General features: G+C 41.3%; 1 protein-coding gene and 1 long non-coding RNA gene across 2 annotated transcripts in view; both read left to right on the forward strand.

Annotated features, from left to right (window-relative positions):
• Nucleotides 1–607: 607 nt before the first annotated feature.
• LOC125274633 lies at nucleotides 608–9,471 on the forward strand. Its single transcript, XR_007186306.1, has 3 exons — nucleotides 608–733; nucleotides 8,321–8,376; nucleotides 9,434–9,471. It is a non-coding gene; the product is annotated as an uncharacterized LOC125274633 (long non-coding RNA).
• Nucleotides 9,472–11,536: 2,065 nt separating this feature from the next.
• Nucleotides 11,537–17,240, forward strand: part of gatad2b (GATA zinc finger domain containing 2B) — a 51,383-nt gene continuing 45,679 nt past the window's right edge. Inside the window, 1 exon segment of the mRNA XM_048201606.1 lies at nucleotides 11,537–12,067. The gene's annotated coding sequence lies outside the window, so the exon portion shown is untranslated.

Consider the following 17,240-nt stretch of genomic DNA (forward strand, 5'->3'; position numbering starts at 1 on the left):
AATGACAAAAGCACATAACTAAATTACTAAAAAATTAAACAAAAATTAACATGAAAACTAAAAATATAAAAATAAAAGTTAATTTAAAATACTAATAAAACTATAATAACACTAAAATAACATTTACTGTGTCCGAAATTGCATACTCTCTTAAGTAAGTACTTATTTTGAATAAGTAATTACTTCATGGCCACTAAAAAAGTATGTTCTATATGAATGTGTGTGAATATAATCCAGACGTACTACATCCACAATGTTACCCTTATCATGTGACCTACCAGCGTCAGTTGCGTCGCTTCACTGCCATCCATAAATCCTCTCCTGTGGTCTCATGTAAAGAGATGGCTGCATCTGAAATCACATACTTCCCTACTATATAGTACACAGTACTCATAAAAGAGTAGGCGAAAAGTATCCGAATAACCTGCTACTTCTGGCAAGATTCTGAAGTGTGTGTCCATATGATGGACACTTTACTATCCCATTAGGCCACGGGAGGCAATTTGTGAATGGCAGTGAAGTGACGCAACTGATGATGATGGTAGGTCATGTGATAAGGGCAACATGGCAATTATAGTACGTCCAGATTACATTCATACTACATACACTCATACTATATGGAACGTTCTTTTTAGCGCTCGTGAAGTAATTACTTATTCAAAATACGTACTCAAGTGAGTATGTGATTTTGGACGCAGCCGAAAAGTCCATCAGGTCGCACCAGAAGTAGCAGGTACGTTTTGCCTACTCTTTTATGAGTACTTTAAAAATAGTTTCTTATTATTCTAATTGTAAGACATTTCTCAGGCAGTAAATGTGGATCTTTCAGATGAATCTGAGGAGTTTTGCTCTGGTCTTGTCTTGGTCTTGACACACACTGGTCTTGTGCTGCGTCCGAAATCGAATACTTCTCTACTATATAGTACGTGAAAAACAGTATGTGAACAGAGTAGTATGTCCAAAAAACAGAAGGCGAAAAGTACCCGGATGACTTATTACTTATGGCGGGACTCTGAAGAGCGCATCCGATGGACACTTTACTATCCCATGAGGCCATGGAGAGGATTTGTAAATGGAGTTGAAGGGACATAACTGACGCTGGTAGGTCATGTGACAGTAACAACATGGTGGATGTAGTATGTCTGAATTCATTCATACTACACTCATTCGTACTATATAGAACATACTTTTTCAACAGTCGTGAAGTAAATTTAAATTCAAATGTAGTACCTACTCAACAGTACACGATTTTGGACACAGTTTTGGTCTCGTCTTGGTCTCGACACACACTGGTCTTGGTCTCGTCTTGATCTCGACACACACTGGTCTTGGTCTTGTCTTGGTCTCGTCTTGGTCTCGACACTCACTGGTCTTGGTCTCGTCTTGGTTTCGACACACACTGGTCTTGGTCTCGTCTCGGTCTGGACACACACTGGTTTTGGTCTCGTCTTGGTCTCGACACACACTGGTCTTGGTCTCGTCTTGGTCTTGACACACACTGGTCTTGGCCTTAAATAGGGTTTGACGCACTGGTCTTGGTCTCGTCTCGGTCTGGACACACACTGGTTTTGGTCTCGTCTTGGTCTTGACACACACTGGTCTTGGTCTCGTCTTGGTTTCGACACACACTGGTCTTGGTCTCGTCTCAGTCTGGACACACACTGGTTTTGGTCTCGTCTTGGTCTCGACACTCACTGGTCTTGGTCTCAACACACACTGGTCTTGGTCTCGTCTTGGTCTCGACACACACTGGTCTTGGTCTCGTCTTGGTCTTGACACACACTGGTCTTGGTCTTAAATAGGGTTCGACGCACTGGTCTTGGTCTCGTCTCGGTCTGGACACACACTGGTTTTGGTCTCGTCTTGGTCTCGACACACACTGGTCTTGGTCTCGTCTTGGTTTCGACACACACTGGTCTTGGTCTCGTCTCGGTCTGGACACACACTGGTTTTGGTCTAGTCTTGGTCTCGTCTTGGTCTCGACACTCACTGGTCTTGGTCTCGTCTTGGTTTCGACACACACTGGTCTTGGTCTCGTCTCGGTCTGGACACACACTGGTTTTGGTCTCGTCTTGGTCTCGACACACACTGGTCTTGGTCTCGTCTTGGTCTTGACACACACTGGTCTTGGCCTTAAATAGGGTTTGACGCACTGGTCTTGGTCTCGTCTCGGTCTGGACACACACTGGTTTTGGTCTCGTCTTGGTCTTGACACACACTGGTCTTGGTCTCGTCTTGGTTTCGACACACACTGGTCTTGGTCTCGTCTCAGTCTGGACACACACTGGTTTTGGTCTCGTCTTGGTCTCGACACTCACTGGTCTTGGTCTCAACACACACTGGTCTTGGTCTCGTCTTGGTCTCGACACACACTGGTCTTGGTCTCGTCTTGGTCTTGACACACACTGGTCTTGGTCTTAAATAGGGTTCGACGCACTGGTCTTGGTCTCGTCTCGGTCTGGACACACACTGGTTTTGGTCTCGTCTTGGTCTCGACACACACTGGTCTTGGTCTCGTCTTGGTTTCGACACACACTGGTCTTGGTCTCGTCTCGGTCTGGACACACACTGGTTTTGGTCTAGTCTTGGTCTCGACACACACTGGTTTTGGTCTCGTCTTGGTCTCGACACACACTGGTCTTGGTCTCGTCTTGGTTTCGACACACACTGGTTTTGGTCTCGTCTTGGTCTTGACACACACTGGTCTTGGTCTCGTCTTGGTCTCGACACACACTGGTTTTGGTCTCGTCTCGGTCTCGACACACACTGGTCTTGGTCTCGTCTTGGTTTCGACACACACTGGTTTTGGTCTCGTCTCGGTCTGGACACACACTGGTTTTGGTCTCGTCTTGGTCTTGACACACACTGGTCTTGGTCTCGTCTTGGTCTCGACACACACTGGTCTTGGTCTCGTCTCGGTCTGGACACACACTGGTTTTGGTCTCGTCTTGGTCTGGACACACACTGGTTTTGGTCTCGTCTTGGTCTTGACACACACTGGTCTTGGTCTCGTCTTGGTCTCGACACACACTGGTCTTGGTCTCGTCTTGGTCTCGACACTCACTGGTCTTGGTCTCGTCTTGGTTTCGACACACACTGGTCTTGGTCTCGTCTCGGTCTGGACACACACTTGTTTTGGTCTCGTCTTGGTCTCGACACACACTGGTCTTGGTCTCGTCTTGGTCTTGACACACACTGGTCTTGGTCTTAAATAGGGTTCGACGCACTGGTCTTGGTCTCGTCTCGGTCTGGACACACACTGGTTTTGGTCTCGTCTTGGTTTCGACACACACTGGTCTTGGTCTCATTTCGGTCTGGACACACACTGGTTTTGGTCTCGTCTTGGTCTCGACAGTCACTGGTCTTGGTCTCAACACACACTGGTTTTGGTCTCGTCTCAGTCTCGACACTCACTGGTCTTGGTCTCAACACACACTGGTCTTGGTCTCGTCTTGGTCTCGACACACACTGGTCTTGGTCTCGTCTTGGTCTTGACAAACACTGGTCTTGGTCTTAAATAGGGTTCGACGCACTGGTCTTGGTCTCGTCTCGGTCTGGACACACACTGGTTTTGCTCTCGTCTTGGTCTCGACACACACTGGTCTTGGTCTCGTCTTGGTTTCGACACACACTGGTCTTGGTCTCGTCTCGGTCTGGACACACACTGGTTTTGGTCTCGTCTTGGTCTCGACACACACTGGTTTTGGTCTCGTCTTGGTCTCGACACACACTGGTCTTGGTCTCGTCTTGGTTTCGACACACACTGGTCTTGGTCTCGTCTCAGTCTGGACACACACTGGTTTTGGTCTCGTCTCGGTCTCGACACACACTGGTCTTGGTCTCGTCTTGGTCTTGACACACACTGGTCTTGGTCTTGTCTTGGTCTCAACACACACTGGTCTTGGTCTTGTCTTGGTCTCAACACACTGGTCTTGGTCTCGTCTTGGTCTCGACACACACTGGTCTTAGTCTCGTCTTGGTCTCGACACACACTGGTCTTGGTCTCGACTTGGGCTCGACACACACTGGTCTTGGTCTCATCTTGGTCTCGATACACACTGGTCTTGGTCTCGTCTCGGTCTGGACACACACTGGTTTTGGTCTTGTCTCGGTCTCGACACACACTGGTTTTGGTCTCGTCTTGGGCTCGACACACACTGGACTTGGTCTCGTCTTGGTCTCGACACACACTGGTCTTGGTCTCGTCTCGGTCTGGACACACACTGGTTTTGGTCTTGACACACACTGGTCTTGGTCTCGTCTCGGTCTGGACACACACTGGTTTTGGTCTCGTCTTGGTCTGGACACACACTGGTTTTGGTCTCGTCTCGGTCTGGACACACACTGGTTTTGGTCTCGTCTTGGTCTCGACACACACTGGTCTTGGTCTCGTCTTGGTCTTGACACACACTGGTCTTGGTCTTAAATAGGGTTCGACGCACTGGTCTTGGTCTCGTCTCGGTCTGGACACACACTGGTTTTGGTCTTGTCTCGGTCTCGACACACACTGGTTTTGGTCTCGTCTTGGGCTCGACACACACTGGACTTGGTCTCGTCTTGGTCTCGACACACACTGGTCTTGGTCCCGTCTTGGTCTCGACACACACTGGTTTTGGTCTTGTCTCGGTCTCGACACACACTGGTCTTGGTCTCGTCTCGGTCTGGACACACACTGGTTTTGGTCTTGACACACACTGGTCTTGGTCTCGACTTGGGCTCGACACACACTGGTCTTGGTCTCGTCTTGGTCTCGACACACACTGGTTTTGGTCTCGTCTCGGTCTCGACACACACTGGTCTTGGTCTCGTCTTGGGCTTGACACACACTGGACTTGGTCTCGTCTTGGTCTCAACAAACACTGGTCTTGGTCTTGTCTTGGTCTCGACACATACTGGTCTTGGTCTCAAATAGGGTTCGACACACTGGTCTTGGTCTCGTCTTGGTCTCGACACACACTGGTCTTGGTCTCGTCTTGGTCTTGACACACACTGGTCTTGGTCTCGTCTTGGTCTCGAAACACACTGTTCTTGGTCTCGTCTTGGTCTCGACACATACTGGTCTTGGTCTCAAATAGGGTTCGACACACACTGGTCTTGGTCTCGTCTCGGTCTCGACACACACTGGTTTTGGTCTCGACACACACTGGTCTTGGTCTTGTCTTGGTCTCGACACACACTGGTCTTGGTCTTGTCTTGGTCTTGACACACACTGGTCTTGGTCTCGTCTTTGTCTTGACACACACTGGTCTTAGTCTCGTCTTGGTCTCGACACACACTGGTCTTGGTCTCGTCTTGGTCTTGACACACACTGGTCTTGGTCTTGTCTTGGTCTTGACACACACTGGTCTTGGTCTCGTCTTGGTCTTGACACACACTGGTCTTGGTCTCGTCTTGATCTCGACACACACTGGTCTTGGTCTTGTCTTGGTCTTGACACACACTGGTCTTGGTCTTGTCTTGGTCTCGACACACACTGGTCTTGGTCTCGACTTGGGCTCGACACACACTGGTCTTGGTCTTGTCTTGGTCTCGACACACGCTGGTCTTGTTCTTGACACACACTGGTCTTGGTCTTGTCTTGGTCTCGACACACACTGGTCTTGGTCTCGACTTGGGCTCGACACACACTGGTCTTGGTCTCGTCTTGGTCTTGACACACACTGGTCTTGGTCTCGTCTTGGTCTCAACACACACTGGTCTTGGTCTCGTCTTGGTCTCGACACACACTGGTCTTGGTCTCGTCTTGGTCTCAACACACACTGGTCTTGGTCTCAACACACACTGGTCTTGTCTTGGTGTCGACACACACTGGTTTTGGTCTTGACTTGGTCTTGACACATACTGGTCTTGGTCTCGACACACACTGGTTTTGGTCTTGACTTGGTCTCGACACACGGTGGTTTTGGTCTTGTCTTGGTCTCGACACACACTGGTCTTGGTCTCATCTTGGTCTTGGTCTCAACACACACTGGTTTTGGTCTTGTCTTGGTCTTGACACACACTGGTCTTGGTCTTGTCTTGGTCTCGACACACACTGGTCTTGGTCTTGTCTTGGTCTCGACACACACTGGTCTTGGTTAGTAGGCCATCTGGGTACTTTTCATCTACTCTTTTATGAATACTTTGAATTCAGACATACTTCTTTTGTCACATACTGTTTTTCGCCTACTATATAGTAAAGGGAAGTATTCTATTTTGGATGCAGCCAATGACTAAAATCACATGTCTTGTGGCTATACAATTGGAACAGTGAGTATTTTAACATTTAACATGTCCCCATTCACGTCCATTGTAAGTACCTCACTGTGTTTTGCTTTTATAGAAAGGAGTGGAAGTTAATGTGGTAATCAACATTATGCCACAAGTCTCTGTCAATTGAACTTAACTTTTATTGAATATTCGGTAACACTTTACTTGAAGGGGTGTGCATAAGACTGACATGACACCTTCATAATCTTGACATGACACGTGTCATGAATATGACGGAGGTTTTATGAATGTTTATGACAACTGTCATTAAGTGTCATTCGCTCAATTGTGTCATTTTTAATGCAAAGATGACATTGTTTGAGATGTCTTTGTTACGACAACTTGACATAAACCAATACATCATAACCTGTCAGTGTCTTTGTCATGACAACTTGACATTAGCAAAACATCATAACCTGTCATAAACATGACATAGCAGATTAATTATCAAACTTAAAAAACTACTTAGCTTTATGGGTTAACATTACATTACATTATTTTGGTAACACTTCAGTATAGGGAACACATATATAAACGATTAACTATGACTTTTCCCTCAATAAACTCTTAATTTACTGCTTATTATAGTTAATTGTTAGGTTTAGGTATTGGGTAGGATTAAGAATGTAGAATAAGGTCATGCAGAATAAGGCATAAGTACTAATAAGTACTAATAAATAGCCAATATTTTAGCCATATGAATGCTAATAGTAATAAGCAACTAGTTAAAAGACCCTAAAATAAAGTGTTACCATTATTTTATAACAGTGTCATCTTTTTTAAGAAATTTGAAATTGTCTATTATCTGACCTTCTGTTGGTGGAAACTTAAAAAAACAAAAAACAAAAACAAAAAAACATGAAATGAAAAATAGTCGTGACGCTGTTATAAAATTATTTGTCAGAGTATTGTCACTTAATGACATTTTAATGACAAGTTCAATTTGTACCACTGTACTTGAGCTCAAGATACATATTTATGACACTATTATAATGGCCTCATGTCAAAACCAACCACATGACAGTTTAATGTAATGTTAACCCATAAAGCTAAATAATGTCAAGTTGTCATGACAAAGACACTGACAGGTTACGATGCATTGGTTTATGTCAAGTTGTCATAACTCGGACATCTCAAACAATGTCATCTTTGCATTAAAAATGACATAACTGAGCGAATGACACTTAATGACAGTTGTCATAAACATTCATAAAACCTCCTTCATATTCATGACATGTGTCATGTCAAGATTATGAAGGTGTCATGTCAGTCTTATGCACACCCCTTCAAGTAAAGTGTTACCGAATATTCCTTTAAAAACTTAAGGAACTGATGGCATCATGGAAGTAGTTGTTGTTTTTGTTTTCTCCATGATTTTTAAGTCAGAGTTTTTAATCGTTAGTTAAACCGCTTAGCCTGCTTCGTTTTAGTCTTTAATGCAGACCCCCTGCTGACTTGTCCGGTTAGATTGGGACTCTCTAATGAACCACATATTGAAGCTATTACCATCTCGTAATGTGTTTCTGCACACTTCTTATATGGGATTATAGGAAATATCACAAGTAACACTGGTGCAAAAACTATATGACTGAGGAAGTGAGGCGGTTCACACCATTTTAGTGTAAATATCACATATATATAAAGCTTACATGGTGTGTTTCGGTTCACACATCTCAAGATCTATTTGGCTTTTTACATACCACACAATCAAATAAACACACAAATCTGATAGGAAACTCAAGCAAAACAGCGTTTAAGATGACAGGTTTAAATGTGAACCTGCTTCGAAAGTTACAGTACCTAACATGTGACTTTGCACTCATACACTTGCCACATGACACCATGTGACTGCATGACCCTATACAAATAGAAAGAGAGAGAGACTGGAATATGGCTTTAGTCACTGAACCTAAAAAAACTGGGTTGTTGATATTTCATAAAGTGAGTGTTAGTGTTCATTGGACTAGCGGGCGATGATGCAAATGGCCAATCCGTGGAGGGAATGCTGGATTAGCTCAGAGAATCACTGCATGCAATATTTAGCACTAATCTGTACTCTTAAATCCAACAGGCCCTCCTCACTGAAATGAGTTACACATAAAAGCCGTTCTGAGAAACACAGTGGAAGTAAGTCATCACAGTTAAGCCATCACCTGACTCCATATAACTGCCAAAATAATACTGTTGCTTGACAAAATGTGTGTAGCAGACACGGTTTTCACAACTTAGACTTTACAAAAGTCACGTTGTACTTTGTTTCAGTTCTGTTTTATATCCATACATTGGTGTTTTTGTCTACAAGATGTATGTAGTTGACAGAGATAAGGAACTTCCTTTGATTCTTGGTTATTTTGAACATATGACTCATAGAAATCCTACTGTTTTTTTGTTTTTGGAGAACCGGAAATTCTTAATTGTTCATAATGATGAATGTCCAAGTGTTCTAAATTTAAAGGGATAGTTCACCATTCTGTTATCATATTTTCACCCTTATGTTGTTTTGAACATTTCTAAAGGTCAAAGGCTTCCAAAACAGCTGTATTTCAGTGTATATGGACAAAAACATGAAAATGTTTTCCAAAATATCATCTTTTGTGTTTCTGGAGGGGAATAAACAGTCATTAACGATATGAAAGTGACAGTGGCGTGCAGTGGTGTTCTGAAATGAGGAGGCACATTTTTTATTTATTTATGAATCAATGTAAATTCATGCATTACTCTTAAACGTTGACACATCTTCCTTGTTAAATGAACATTACAGTACATCAAAAAAGAAAAAAAGACAATTCTATTTTGTAATTTTACATTAACAATGTATTGTAATAAATGTTCTATATATCAAAACCAAGTCAATCTCATCAAGTTAGTGTTTTAAGCATTTCTACATTCATTCCAAAATAATAACTAAAGGCAATAATAATTTAAACAATATATTTTATTACCCTCCACAAAACCCACTGCATGCCGGGGGTCTAATGATTTTCTATGGTTTTCTATGAGAGCAAAGGGAGGCATGACTCCTGCTGTAACTTTACCTGCGGGTGTCGCTGTTGGGCAGTGTTCCTTTAGAAATATGTGTGACTTGCACTCTTTTTAATGTCATAATTTGTAATATTTGTGTTGTTTTATATGCAATATGAATTATTTTCTCACCTTTTCTCATCCTTTTTTTTTTTTTTTTGAGGAGGCACTGCCTCCCTTGCCTCCTCGGAGAAAACGCCCCTAGAAGGTGAGTAAATCATGACAGATTTTTTTTTTTTTTTGTGGACTGTCCCTTTAAGTTTGTCATTTCTTTATGAAGTAGCCTACTATACAATTTCCTTATGGTTTTTCGTGTATTTAATGAAGTAAACCTTTAGATTCAGTGCTAAGATGTGGCATGGAGTAACTCAGAGCCTTGTGGTAGGTGCAGACAGTTATTAATGCACTCCATATTGCAGTGACTCACTCGGCTCGTGCGTTGTAAATCTGCCGTAAACAGCGCAAACCGCCGCTAGAGGTCTCAGTGTCAGTGTTGACAAACAATAAAAGAGTTCTATGTGAACATCAATACATACCCAGCTTAGGTTAAAACGATTTGCGGGTTTATGGTGGACAAATGTTAAGATTTGTCACTAATCCTCCCTGCCTATAACACAAAGACAGCTCTAGTTAGCCAGAGAGCTACTCCTCGCGCGACTGAACGCGGGACAGCCGCTGCGGTCCCATATAGATACTACAGTATATGACGAGCGAGATACAGTATCATAACAGTGAGTGTAAACAATACCCGGATGAAAAAAAAAACGCTGCGATTTTACAGGGAATGATTTTACTGTATATGCACGTGCAAACGATAACCAACTTTTATTTTTTCTTCGTGAAACATTTAGTTACAGAGTTTCACACCTTTGTTGCATTCTTAGTATTCTGGGCTGCAACAATGCATGCATGTGTAAGTAGGTCAGGAGAATCGTATTGTTCAGTCAGTGTGTGCTACTGCCCCATCAGTGTGTTGAATACAAGAATAAATGAGAGCAAGCAAAAGAAAGGTATCTCTCACGCGCACTGCAAATGATGTGTGCATCTTGCTGCAGAAAACTATTGCTGCTGATATCTGCTTGAGACTCCAGTGGATGTCACTTTTCTTGGATGTTTGTCATTTTAGTGGCACAGATTGCCAAATCATTGCTTTCTGACACAATTGTGTTTTTAAACTGTTGCACGAGTCATAATTGTACCTGTTAATATACATTGATAAGAGTTTGACTGTTCTAAGAGGTGACTTTTGCAATATACAGTAAGTCATAATATCCTATTGAAGATTTTACATTTAGATATTTTTAATTAGGATATGTTCGTCATGATTGTCAGTGAATGTCAAAATCTTTTTTTTAAAAAAGGGGGATATGGTGTTCTACTGCAAATCCCAGTCAGATTACCTTAATTCCATTCCTGACAAATGTTATCAAATGGATGTTTTGTATGCAAAAATGTTTGCTTATAAAATCAACACAAGTGCATTGCACTGACTTGTCTTTTTGAAGACATGCCAACAAGTCGTGGTGGAGTGATAAAACCTAAGCTGGTCACCAAAAGGTTGCAGGTTTGAACCCCATAAGAGACATTACTATCACACCCTTGAGCATGGGACATGCTGTAAAGGACTGTTTATGTAGTAAATGTACATGCAGAGATATTTATCATTCTTTGTTTGCCATGTTACACTCACTGTTTTGAAATGCAATGAAAATCAATATTGCATACCATATATATTTGATTTGTTTACAAATATGCACATCAAAACAACCTTGGTGGACAATGACTTTGACCCCTATTTTTTTTCACATACAATTAATAGCTAGTTTGTGAAAAGAGAGTTACATTTTCCTTTTTTTTTTCTTTTGGCACAAATTATGATCATTTTCAAGATGTCATGTTAAATGAATCTTACATCATTTTAAGTAAAAATGCACTTGAAAGATAATTTAGCTTGCACCAGGTTTACATATCAAAACTACACGATTTTGCATAAAATGTATTTATTTGCCTTATCATATGTATAATTACATTTGTTATTATGAACAGAACAAAAATGCATTGTAATGGACATACAGTATAAATAACGCAAAAAAAAAAAACTCGCTTTTTTTTATTGATTAGTATCATTTATAGCTGCATTAGAAGTCATATCAGTCCCTGCAACATAATCCAGATCTGAACAATAGCCTTCGGCATTTGTTAAAAATCATTTCTTAACCCTTGGTGCTTCACACAATGGCAGATGACATTTCGTACGAATCTCTCCAGTCCACCAATGCGGCCTCTAAAACCACATATCTGTCATTGCGAAAAAGTGCAGTCTGTTTTGTTGGTCTGTAAGTTTTGGAAACGGCTGGAAGAATGTCCAAATGTTGTGTGGAATCGCGGCGGTTTCGCACCACAATGTTCCTCAAAATGCTCCAGTCGATCGGAAAGAAGAGGGAGTTAATATGGCTGTCCACAATTTATCTGTCAGTGTAGTAAGCTCGCCTTGTGCTGCCGACACGACGCGCATAACAACCCATTTAGTTCCCATCATTTCAGAGCTTCTTGTCCCCTCCCCTCCAGACACAGACAACAACATACACCTTAATAGGGGCGCGTCTCCGACACAGCCGCCGACCAATAACCCGTCTGTCTGGGCAGAGACCAAGGGGATGAGCGCTCGCCGAGGCCCAATCAGCGCTTTTGTGTTGCCTGCCGGTGCCGGGGACTGGTCGTGAAGAGCTACAGCAGCGCTTCAGGATCGGAGAGTGAACCCGGAGCCAGTGGAACCTGAAGGGTAAAGGCGAGTCAGGTGAGTCCGGGGATTCAAGTGCGGCCTAGCCGGTATCAGCTCGGATTGGGGAATTTGCGAGCGATATGGTTTATAATCGTAACCACACGCGAATCGGCCGTCATTCACTCTAAATGAATGGGCTAAACGGTTAAAAATGGTTTTGAGGGAGTCTGCTGAGCAGCCAGACAATAGCATAGCGGATTTTGCGTGGAAAGCAAAGCGCTTCTAACACGCAGCAGTTCAAAGTGGCTGGCTAATACTATTAAAATGAGCTCGGGATTGCGCCGTGGCGTATCGCACATCGAGCGGCTATTTCAAGAGCGTTTCCGCGAAAACCCGTCATATTTAGCAAACAACTTTGACAAGTTTACTAGCCAAAGCAGCATTTTATATGTGTGAAACGGCGTTCATTGTTTCATCTGGTGTCTCTAGGGGTTAACCCAGATTGGCGGAGAAAGCCTCGCGTCCTCCCGGCTGTGGCTACAGTAGTGCAGTAGCAGCTCAGACACAATGAAAAAACCCCAACATATACACACACACAGCACCATCTAAATATATCTAATGCTCGTATTCCAACGATATCAGCTCAAACGGGCCGTTTAGTGAGTGTTTTAGGGCTGTTCTGGGGAGCGGGATTTCTCTCTGCTGTGCCGAGGGCGCACGGATAGTGTACGGTGAGCCTGTACAATTAGAAAAAAAAGATGTCGAAAATGCATCAGCCATTTACGTAAGTGAGGACGTTCTCTCAACTTGCTCCATATGCACGCAAATGGCTGCCCAACACTTGACAGACGTAAGAGTGAAATCTAATTCCAGCGTGAATGCAGGTATTGATCGAAGCCAACAGGGAGTCACTGATAATCGGGGGGAGATGACGTTTAGAAAGAAACTCTGATCAATGATATATTATTCGTTCTCTGCAGACAAGTCCAAAGTGAGACAGGGTTTACTTTATAGGCTTTATATAGTGAGAGGCTTACTCTAGCAATCTGATTCAGCAGAGTTTGGCCCCCTCAAGATTTTTTTTTTTTTTTTGCATGTGCATTTATTAGCTAGATGACAGTAGTTTGTTTGTGGAGACCTTTTACTTTATTTAAAAAAAAAAAAAAAAACATTTTAAGTAAAAATGCACTTGACAGATAATTCCATTATAGGGGCAAATTAATATTTTCCTACCACCCTAAAGTCTTTTAAACGTGCACTCAGTAAACTTTTGCTAAAAAAAGTTTTACATATAAAGAAATGTGCACTACATGGAGCGGGTCTCCCACTCATGGGTGCTGCCATGTTGAGAGAATCACATGACCTGCTGTGTCATGCAATAGAGTGCAACAGTCTGGTTCTGGTGTCATGACAAATCATATCAAGTTAATGATTATACTAAGTACAAACAAATGATATTAATTTAAAATATGTATAGGTTACTATATAGTGCATAATGAAACGTTTGTTTCACTAATACTAATAAATAATAATAATAGCATATTAAGTGAAATCATTACGTTCTTTTTATAACTGAAATATTTGGACATTTTTAATTTAACACGTAATTGCTTTAACGATAATTGTGAATACATGTAGGGTAAGTGCAAATGCGGGCTAATCGGGTATCTGTATGCTATTCTAGTACATTAGCTAACTAATACAGACATTAATGCTCATTATAACGTAGTTCAAACAGCTTCATAACATGATTTTGTAGGAATTGTAATCAGGCACTAAAGAGAGTGCCTGTTAAAAAAAATTTGAGACAATGGGATTGTTTGAGGTCCTAACAGAGTCCCGATTTTGAGGAGGACCTGGTTTGTCACCACACCGGAAGTAAAAATCCCATTCATTTTCTCCATAGGGGAATTGATTTTTAATTAAACCTTTAAAGACAGACCTATTGTGAGCTATATCAATGGTATATGCTTATGCTGAAACCACAATCAACTTCTTTAAATCAGTAGTTTTATATTTATATTTTTTATTTTGATTGTCATTTGCAGTGCTTTGTGGGATTAGCGCTTTCCCTGATTAAAGCGGTTACGTACGTTTGTCATTTTGTCCAGTTTTCAAATACTGTAATGTTGTAATGTTTTGATTCACCTTGTAGCTGGTTGGTTTTGGTTCTTGGCTTATAACTTTTTAACAAAGGCATTAAATACCCCTACTGTATAATACGAATGGGAAAATACTTTCGGATCTAAGGCCGGTGAAAAAGTTAGAGTTGCTACTACTACTACTACTACTACTAATAGACACAACAACAAACAGGATGAATTTGAATTCAAGAAAGCCATTATACGGATGTATGTAGTAAATACAAATAGTATGAGATGGAGAAAGGCACAAAAATAAACAAAATAAAAGATCAACCGACAGCTTGGGTATAAACGCCATACATCCACGCGAATAGGTGTCAGCAAAATGTTTAAAACCACTGAATAAATGCCAGCTAAATGTAAACAAAAACCTACTGAGTGCACCTTTTTAAGTTCGAGGAATTACTTAAGCAACTAACTCAAAGGCTTATGTACTCCTAGATATTTTTATAGCTTATAAAAGTTTCCCAGTTTGACAAGTCTCTCCACCCACTGTTATTAAAGCCATTTATACTTATTGTGCGGAGAGAAAGGTCTGCTCAGAAGTCACTGAACATGTACGTCTCTAAGAATTACCTTAGTGAAATCATACTAATGTCTGATGTAAGTAATCTGTGTAAACAACAGAACTGTGAAGGAAAAATATTTTTTTTAGCAAGTAGCACATCTAACGAGAGCCAATTGGAGTGTTTTCTGCTAATTTTTTTATTTTTTATAAAGGCTACTGCATACTGTGAGGGGCGCCCCACTAGTATTACATCCTCAAGAGGGGTCCAAACAATGTTCTTATTGACTGTTTTGCTCAAAGGCATTTTGTGTGGACTGTTCCCCCTCCTCCCCCTCAGGCGGAAGATACTTGGCAGCTTGGTATTTATTTTTCTACCTTTTTTTTGCGCTATTCATCACTTTAGTCGGTGCACCCGAGCTTATGGCCGTCGCCTGTGAAAGGATTTCATGCTGTTTGTTCTCTTTAATTTCCATGGTGCATGGGCACCTTATTGCTAGTGACTGTCTGGTTTTGTTAAGCCCACGAAACCTGTGAAGTGCGGTGCCAGATGATAAGATGGAATACACTGAGCTGAGCAAAGACTCTAAGCTCAAGTTATCAATGTAGATTTCATCATAGATCTGTCACGGTTTAGAGGTACCTGTTCGAGTACCTGTTCTGCCTAGACCTGCTTCACCCCAGATCTTGCTTCAGCACAGCATTGGCATTTCCATGCTGAATACCTAGATTTTTACTATAAATATAAGCCTATACACTGTAAAAAAAATTGTTGGTTTAACTTGGAAAAAGTAAGTTGCCTTAAAAATTTGAGTTCACTGAAATTAAAAATTTGAGTTAATACAACGAAGGCGATTGATTTAATCAACAGAAACTCAAAATATTATGTTATCTGAACCACATTAATTATCTAAGAAAAGCAAATTTTGTGATAAATCATGAAAATAGTTTTTTACAGTGTACTAATGCAAATTGGTTAGCAGTTAATGATTCAAGGCTAAAGACTTGTGCTGTGTTAAAAATTGAAATTCTTTCATTTGCTTTGCTCACCCTCATGTCATTCAAAAAGTTTGACTTTCTTTCTTCTTTGACTCGCAAAAGAAGATATTTTGAATGTTTGTCCGTATGCTGAAAGTCAGTGGGCTCCAAAATAATATTGAATATTGAATATCTTCTTTTGTGTTCTGTAGAAGAAAGAAAGCCACCTGAGGATGGATGATGATGACTGAATTTCATATTTGGTTGAACTGTTCCTTTTTATAAGGATTTTAAGTGCCGAATTACTTTTGACAACCTAAATTCAAGACTATCTATCTATGTTAGATCAGATGTGCAATCATGAGTTCATCTAGAAGAAGAGACCATGCCATTGAAGAAGACGCTTGATAGGGAAATCACATTTAGAACTGCATATTGACTCTTGGATCAGAAAGAGTACTTGACTTGGCTGGCTTTCAGGACTGCTGAATGGTCAGAAAAGGTAGTGTTTAGAATTAGCAGTGCCCCTTTGGCAAACGCTTTGAGTAGACACAACAAAACGACTTGCTCTGTAAACATGCGCCATGAGATTTACGGCAGTGCAATATGATGATGTGGACCGAAGTTGTGCTAGTTTTGTAAAACGAACCCTCACTGCGACAGTCCTGAGAGGCGAGAATGGGGCATTGACACTCAGATGTCCTCCCATTGATCTCCTACCCTTCAACGCACCTTCAGTGTCTGTAGTGTTGTTTTAAAGCGGTCAAAATGAGAAGAAAATGTCCACGTCCAATAGATTTTTGGTTTTGTGTGATAGCGGATTTAAAAAAGATCCTCAGGACTGACCTGTCGGGTCCAAAGGGGTTTGATTCATTGGCTCTTGGCTAAGCTAGGGGCTGCTGTTTGCCCTTTCCCCAGATAAGGCTTATGGGTCTAGGAAACAATATGACCACATGTCTTTTGGCTTTATAAAGCGTAATGAACAACGTAATTACCTCAGACCTTGCCATTGACATCATAGAGAAATGAGTTGGACAGATACCCGCAGGAATGTTGACTTGATTTGCGGTTTGAAGTTTAGTTACAAGGTTACAAATCTTAATAACATACCATGCGTTTCTAATATTCGATAGTAATTGTGCAGATTTATCCATATTCATTAGGCATTCAGTATTTGAACTAAATGGTTTCCTTATGGTTACATTTGTAATCAAGTGGTGTTCATTCTAGTTATTTGTCTTTTGTCTTTGATAAAAGTCAGTCTTTATTCCATGTCTTCCCTTTTTATTGGCTATAGAGCAGGTCTGATTGATACCCACTCAAAATCAGTGCTCATTTCATGACCCATAGTTATGTAAAACTGAGACCTGAATGTTTTGAAAAGAAAGAAATTAGCATAATTACCCCTTAATCAGAAACATTAAGTTTATTTAAAAATCTTCCCCAGTGAAAATCCTTTGAGGGTGAGAAGTCTTGTCGGTTGCTTGTACATGCTACTAATTGATATGGATGTTAATGAATTTGATAAATCTAGATCAGTGAAAGAAGTACAAATAAAAAGAAAAGTATGTCAAACTGTTTTTTGGCCTGATACCAATCTGTGTCAGCGTTCGGTAGAAAA

Source organism: Megalobrama amblycephala, linkage group LG9, assembly GCF_018812025.1.
Source record: "Megalobrama amblycephala isolate DHTTF-2021 linkage group LG9, ASM1881202v1, whole genome shotgun sequence".
Taxonomy (NCBI): domain Eukaryota; kingdom Metazoa; phylum Chordata; class Actinopteri; order Cypriniformes; family Xenocyprididae; genus Megalobrama; species Megalobrama amblycephala.